Here is a 6,796-nt window from a genome sequence, read left to right as displayed (position 1 = left end):
ATATTTACTTATCTAAATAGATATGCATTACTACAGTAGGATCTTTGTAAGGCTGATTCCACCGTCCATATTGATATTCCTCCTGTTGAAATTGCCACCATAGTTTAAGAAGTTCATTTTGCACGTACCCACTAGAATGCGTATCAAGAACCTCTAGAAAATTATCCAAATGCTCTTTACTCAAACCATTCTTAATGAATAAAATTTTATCTTCTCTATTCATTGATGTCATTCCAACATTTTTGCATTTTCCTTTACAAGTCCACCTTGCACATTTGTGACATCCGCCTATACGTTTAGCTCTTCGCTTTTTGGCATATGTGCTTTTACCAAATCTTGGCATATGTCTTATTATTAATTCACTTGCTTCCCCAACCAATCGGACTTTTGCTTCAATTATCAAACGGACATCAGTCATATGACATCATCAACCTTAGCCGCTCACATCTAGCTTTATAAATTTTTTTCAACGCATTATCAGGTAAACAAGCAAAATATTTACGAAGATTCATAATACACGCATCCATATTATTATTATTATATATATTTCAATTATTTTGGGAAAACTGAAGAAACCGACTTAAACAGTCACGGAGTACCGTTATCCGCCACTTAACCGGGAAATGAACTAGAATCTGCAAAACAAAATGAAAATATCAAACAACTATTGTGGATCATATAAAGGCATAAACTCATTATTAAGAATTTCATTTTCTATAAACGGCTTAAGTCTTTGCCCATTAACTTTATACACGTCATTATTTTTAGGATTTTCAATATCAACAGCACCATGAGGATAAACAAATTTGACTATAAATGTTCCTGACCACCTCGATCTTAGTTTACCTGAAAATAAATGCAAACGAGAATTATAAAGCAAAACTTTTTGTCCAATTTCAAATGACTTTCTCATAATATTTTTATCATGAAAGGCTTTAGTTTTATCTTTATAAATCTTTGAATTTTCATATGCATCATTTCTTAATTCTTCAAGTTCATTTATTTGCAATTTTCTTAATTTAGATGCATCATCTAAATTAATATTAAATGCTTTAATTGCCCAATAAGCTTTATGTTCAAGTTCAACCGGTAAATGACAATGCTTACCAAAAAATAACCTATATGGTGACATCCCTAATGATGTTTTAAATGCAGTTTTATATGCCCATAATGCATCAGTTAATCTTAAAGACCAATCTTTTCGATTTGGATTAACTATTTTTTCTAAAATTTGTTTTATTTTTCTATTTGCAAGTTCAACTTGACCATTACTTTGAGGATGATATGGGGTAGAAACTTTATGTGTAATGCCATATTTTCTTAACAAAGAGGAAAATGATTTATTTATAAAATGACTTCCCCCATCACTAATTATTGCTCTAGGTATTCCAAATCGGCTAAAAATATTTCCTTTTAAAAATTTTATAACAACTTTATGATCATTAGTTCTACATGCAATTGCTTCAATCCATTTTGAAACATAATCAACAGCGACTAAAATGTACTTATATCCAAAAGATAATGGAAATAGACCCATAAAATCTATCCCACAACTATCAAATATTTCACTAATTATGATTGGATTTAAAGGCATCATGTTTTGTTTTGAAATTGATCCCATCTTCTGACAGTTTTCACAAGATTTGCAAAATAAATGCGTATCTTTGAATAAAGACGGCCAATAAAATCCACATTGTAAGATTTTTGTAGTTGTTTTATTGGATGAAAAATGACCTCCACATGCTTCAGAATGACAAAATTTAATAACATTACTTACTTCATTGTCGGGTATGCATTGTCGAAAAATTTGGTCAGGACAATACATAAATAAGTAAGGATCATCCCAATAAAATTTTTTAACTTCTATCAAGAATTTATTCTTATCCTGTGAATTCCAATGAGAAGGCATTTTATTTGTCACAAGAAAATTTACAATGTTAGCAAACCAGGGCATAATAGTAGCATAAAACAACTGATCATCTGGAAAATTTTCATTTATTGGTATTTCATTATGAGATGATTCAGTCATTATTCTAGATAAATGATCGGCTACAACATTTTCTTTTCCTTTTTTATCTTTAATTATAATATCAAATTCTTGTAACAATAAAATCCACCGTATTAATCTTGGCTTAGCATCTTGTTTATTTGATAAATATTTTATGGCAGAATGATCGGTGTAAACAATAGTAGTAGAACCAATTAAATAAGATCGAAACTTATCTAATGCAAATACTACTGAAAATAATTCTTTTTCAATAGTTGAATAATTTATTTGGGCACTATTTAAGGTTCTACTAGCATAATAGATTGCATAAGGTTTTCCTTCTTTTCTTTGTCCTAACACAGCTCCTATAGCATAATCACTTGCATCACACATTAATTCAAATGGTAAAGACCAATCTGGAGGTTGTAAAATAGGTGATGTAACTAAAAGATTAATAATTTTTTTAAAAGCATTTTCACATTTCTGAGTCCATTCAAATTGTGTATCTTTTGTTAAAAGATTTGAAATTGGTTTAGATATTATGCTGAAATTTTTTATAAACCTTCTATAAAATCCTGCATGACCCAAGAATGATCGAACTTCTTTGACTGTTTTTGGTGATGTTAAATTAGCAATAACATCAACTTTGGCTTTATCAACTTCAATTCCTTTTTCAGATATCACATGTCCTAAAACAATCACAGATCTAACCATATAATGACATTTTTCCCAATTTAAAACAAGATTTTTTTCTTCACATCTTTTTAATACTTCTTCTAGATTTTTAAGACAATTTTCAAATGAGTTTCCAAAAACAGTTATATCATCCATAAAAACTTCTACATATTCTTCAATCATATCACTGAAAATACTTAACATGCATCTTTGAAAAGTAGCCGGAGCATTACATAAACCAAATGGCATTCTTTTAAATGCAAAAGTTCCGAAGAGGACAAGTAAAAGTAGTTTTTTCTTGATCTTCTAATGATATAGGTATTTGATAATACCTCGAATACCCATTAAGAAAACAGTAATAAGAATTTCCTGCTACTTTTTCTAGAATTTGATCTAAAAATGGTAGTGGGAAATGATCTTTTCTAGTTGCATCATTTAATTTTCTATAATCAATACACATACGCTAACTAGATGGAATCCTAGCTTGTAATAACTCTCCCTTTTCATTTTTTATAACAGTGATGCCGGACTTTTTAGGTACTACTTGTGTTGGACTTACCCATTTACTATCTGAAATTGGATAGATAATTCCAGCGTCTAATAGTTTTAATACTTCATTCTTAACAACTTCCTTCATATGTGGATTTAACCTTCTTTGTGGTTGTTGATATGTTTTAGCATTTTTTTCCAAGTTCATTTTATGTGTACAAATTAAAGGATTCATACCTTTTATATCTTTCAAAGTCCATCCAATTGGATTTTTATATTTTTTAAGTAACTTAATCAAATCTTCTTCTTGATTTGGCAAAAGAGTGGAAGAAATTACAACAGGAAATGTTTTATTTTCACCAAGAAATACATATTTCAATTCTAATGGTAAAACTTTTAATTCAAGTTTTGTATTATCATCTTCTTTAAAATTATTTTTAGACTTAAAACTTTCTATTGAAAAAACTTCAGATTGTTGATTTAAGTTTTCTTCTTGTATATTTTCTTTCACAATTGGTTCAATTTCATTATCATATTCATTTTCATTAATACTTGGTTGTTTACATAAATTGAACATTCTAGAGTCATATTTCCAAAAGACAATTTCATTATTCCATTTCGACAATTAATTAAAGCATTTAAAGTTGATAGAAATGGTCGTCCCAATATTACTGGAATTTCATTATGTACTTCTATTGGTTGTGTATCCAAAACAATAAAATCTACAGGATATATGAATTTATCAACTTGAACCAACACATCTTCTACAATACCTCTAGGTATTTGATTGACCTATCCGCCACTAAGAGAGTAACAGAAGTGGGTTTTAATTCTCCTATATTAAGTTTTTCATAAACTGAATAAGGAAGTAAATTCACACTTGCTCCCAAATCCAACAAAGCTTTTTTAATTTTATTTTCTCCAATAATACATGAAATTGTTGGACAACCAGGATCTTTATATTTTAAACTAGAATTATTTTGAATAATAGAACTTACTTGTTCAGCCAAGAATGCTTTTTTCTTCACATGCAATTTTCTCTTTACAGTACATAAGTCTTTTAAAAATTTTGCATAAGAAGGTACTTGTTTAATAGCATCTAATAATGGAATATTTATCTTCACTTGTTTAAAAACTTCATAGATATCAGAATCACTTTTTTGTTTTTTTATGATTTGTTAATGCACAAGGAAATGGTGAATGTTTATTTGACTTATTTACTATTTCAGATGATTTATCCTTCACCATATTATTCTTAAAATTTAAGGTATCATCATTCTCAAAAGTATCAGGATTATCATCCTTACTCTTTGATTTTAAATGATCCTTGTTTTCATTACTATATGGATCATTAACTATTTTACCACTTCTAAGGGTAATAACAGATTTTATTTGATCAATTTTTTCATTTTTGAATTCTTGATTTTGATTTTTAGGATTAGGTTGAGGTTGAGATGGAAATTTTCCTTTTTCATGAATATTAAGTGCAGATGCAAATTTTGCAAGAGTTTCTTTCAAATGACTCATAGATTGACTGTTTTGAATATTGATAGACTCTTGCTTTTGGATAAATGCATGAATTACATCTTCAAAGTTTTTTCTTGGAGGTGTAACATAAGAATATAACCTTGATGATTTTGGTTATTTTGAAAATATTGTTGTGACGGTTGTGTATTATTATCATTACCTCCAACTAAAATTATGATGATTTTTCCATCCAGGATTATATGATGGTGAAAAAGGATCTAGTATTGGTTTTTTATAATTGTTAACATAATTTGCTTGTTCATGGAGACATTCTTTAAATGAAGGTAATGTTGGACAATCTTTTGTAGCATGATCTTGTGTATCACATATATGACAAACAATTTCTTGAATACTTTTTAATTGACCACTCTTTTTCATTTCTAATGACTCAATTTTTCTTGCTAAAGATGCAAGTTTAGCTTGAATATCTATATCATCTTTAAGATTATAGATACCACCCCCATTTGTTGAATTATTGATTTTATTTGTTGGTGGTTCTATTGTGCCTATATTATCCCAATTTTGAGCATTTTCTGCTAATGAATCCAAATATTCCATAGCTTCATTTGGGTTTTTATCTTCAAAAGTTCCATTACACATGAATTCTATCATTTGCCTATCTTTAGAGATTAGACCTTCATAAAAGTGAGAAATTATTCTCCATGTTTCAAAACCATGATGTGGGCATGTATTAAGTAATTCTTTATATCTATCCCAACATTGATAAAACGTTTCTCCTTGTTTTTGAGAAAAAGTTGTAATTTGTCTTTTAAAAGAGTTTGTTCTATGGGAAGGGAAAAACTTTTTGAGAAATTGTTGTTGCATTTCTTCCCATGATCTTATTGAACTTGATCTTAAATTTTGTAGCCATGTTTTAGCTTTATCTTTTAAAGAAAAAGGGAAAAGCTTTAATCGAACTATATCCATGCTACAATTTTGATCATTATAAGTGTTACAAACTTTCTCAAATTCTCTTAGATGCAAATATGGATTTTCAGAATCTAAACCATGAAAATTTGGTAAAAGTTGAATAATTTGAGGTTTGAAGTTGAAATTAGATGCATCAGGAGGAAAAACTAAACAAGATGGGGCACTAGTTCTAATAGGGTTCATATGGTGCCTAAGTGTTCTTAATTGATCATGTTCTTTATTATTATTATTATTATTATTATCTTGATTATTTGAATTATCATCCATGTTTAAATTATTTTCAGATACTCGAATAAGTCTACCACTTTTTTTTCGACTCCAAATACTCATACAAAAAAAAACAACACAATACTTATAAATAAAACATAATTAACAAATATAAACTTAATTTATACCTCCCCGGCAACGGCGCCAAAAACTTGCTACTACTTAAATAATAATTCACCCAAGTGTAGGTTGTCTGCAAGTAATATAATTCGTAAGTACGAGATCGATACATAGTGAGGTTATTTTGAGTTTAAATTTATTAATTTATACATTACCAAATGCAAGAATTAAGTTTACAAATTATAAACTTTGTCAAGGCTTGAGAATTTATTCTTGGTTTATGTAATATTGTTTAACTAAAAGTAAAACAAAAGAAACCACCATAAATAATGGTTCCAAAAAATTAAACACACACATAATATAATATAGTTCCCACTATAGAAAATACCGAATTAACCGATATTTTATATATGGTACCTATGATTATAATTATGACTATATAAATAAATAATTGCATAAAGTAAATGTTAAATTAAATCATTATATTTCATTTAGAACAACCGGCAGAGCCACGCTATTGCCTAAATGAAATATATTGATTTAATAAGTTAATTGCGGTAAAGTAAAAGTTAGTTGTGATAAAGTAAATGTTAGTTGCGATAAAGTAAAAGTTAGTTGCGAGAAAGTAAAAGTTAGATGCGAAAAATAAAAGTTAGTTGCGATAAAGTAAATGTTAGATGTTAGTATTAAATCATAATATTTCATTTAGAACAACCGGCAGAGCCACGCTATCGTATAAATGAAATATTATGATATTATTATATAAATATATATATATATATATTTTTATATAATAATTAGTGATGAAATATTTATTGTATCAAAATTAAACAACAAATCAAGATAACCACTTTAATGGTA

At 28.1% G+C, this 6,796-nt stretch overlaps 1 non-coding gene across 1 annotated transcript; it reads left to right on the top strand.

Annotated features, from left to right (window-relative positions):
* Window positions 1-5,348: 5,348 nt before the first annotated feature.
* LOC142550368 (small nucleolar RNA R71) lies at window positions 5,349-5,459 on the top strand. Its single transcript, XR_012821332.1, has one exon. It is a non-coding gene; the product is annotated as a small nucleolar RNA R71 (small nucleolar RNA).
* Window positions 5,460-6,796: the final 1,337 nt, after the last annotated feature.

This window comes from Primulina tabacum, chromosome 6 (assembly GCF_025594145.1).
Source record: "Primulina tabacum isolate GXHZ01 chromosome 6, ASM2559414v2, whole genome shotgun sequence".
Taxonomy (NCBI): Eukaryota; Viridiplantae; Streptophyta; class Magnoliopsida; order Lamiales; family Gesneriaceae; genus Primulina; species Primulina tabacum.
The sequence above is the reverse complement of the archived record's forward strand: the minus strand, read 5'-3'. Positions and strand labels throughout refer to the sequence as shown.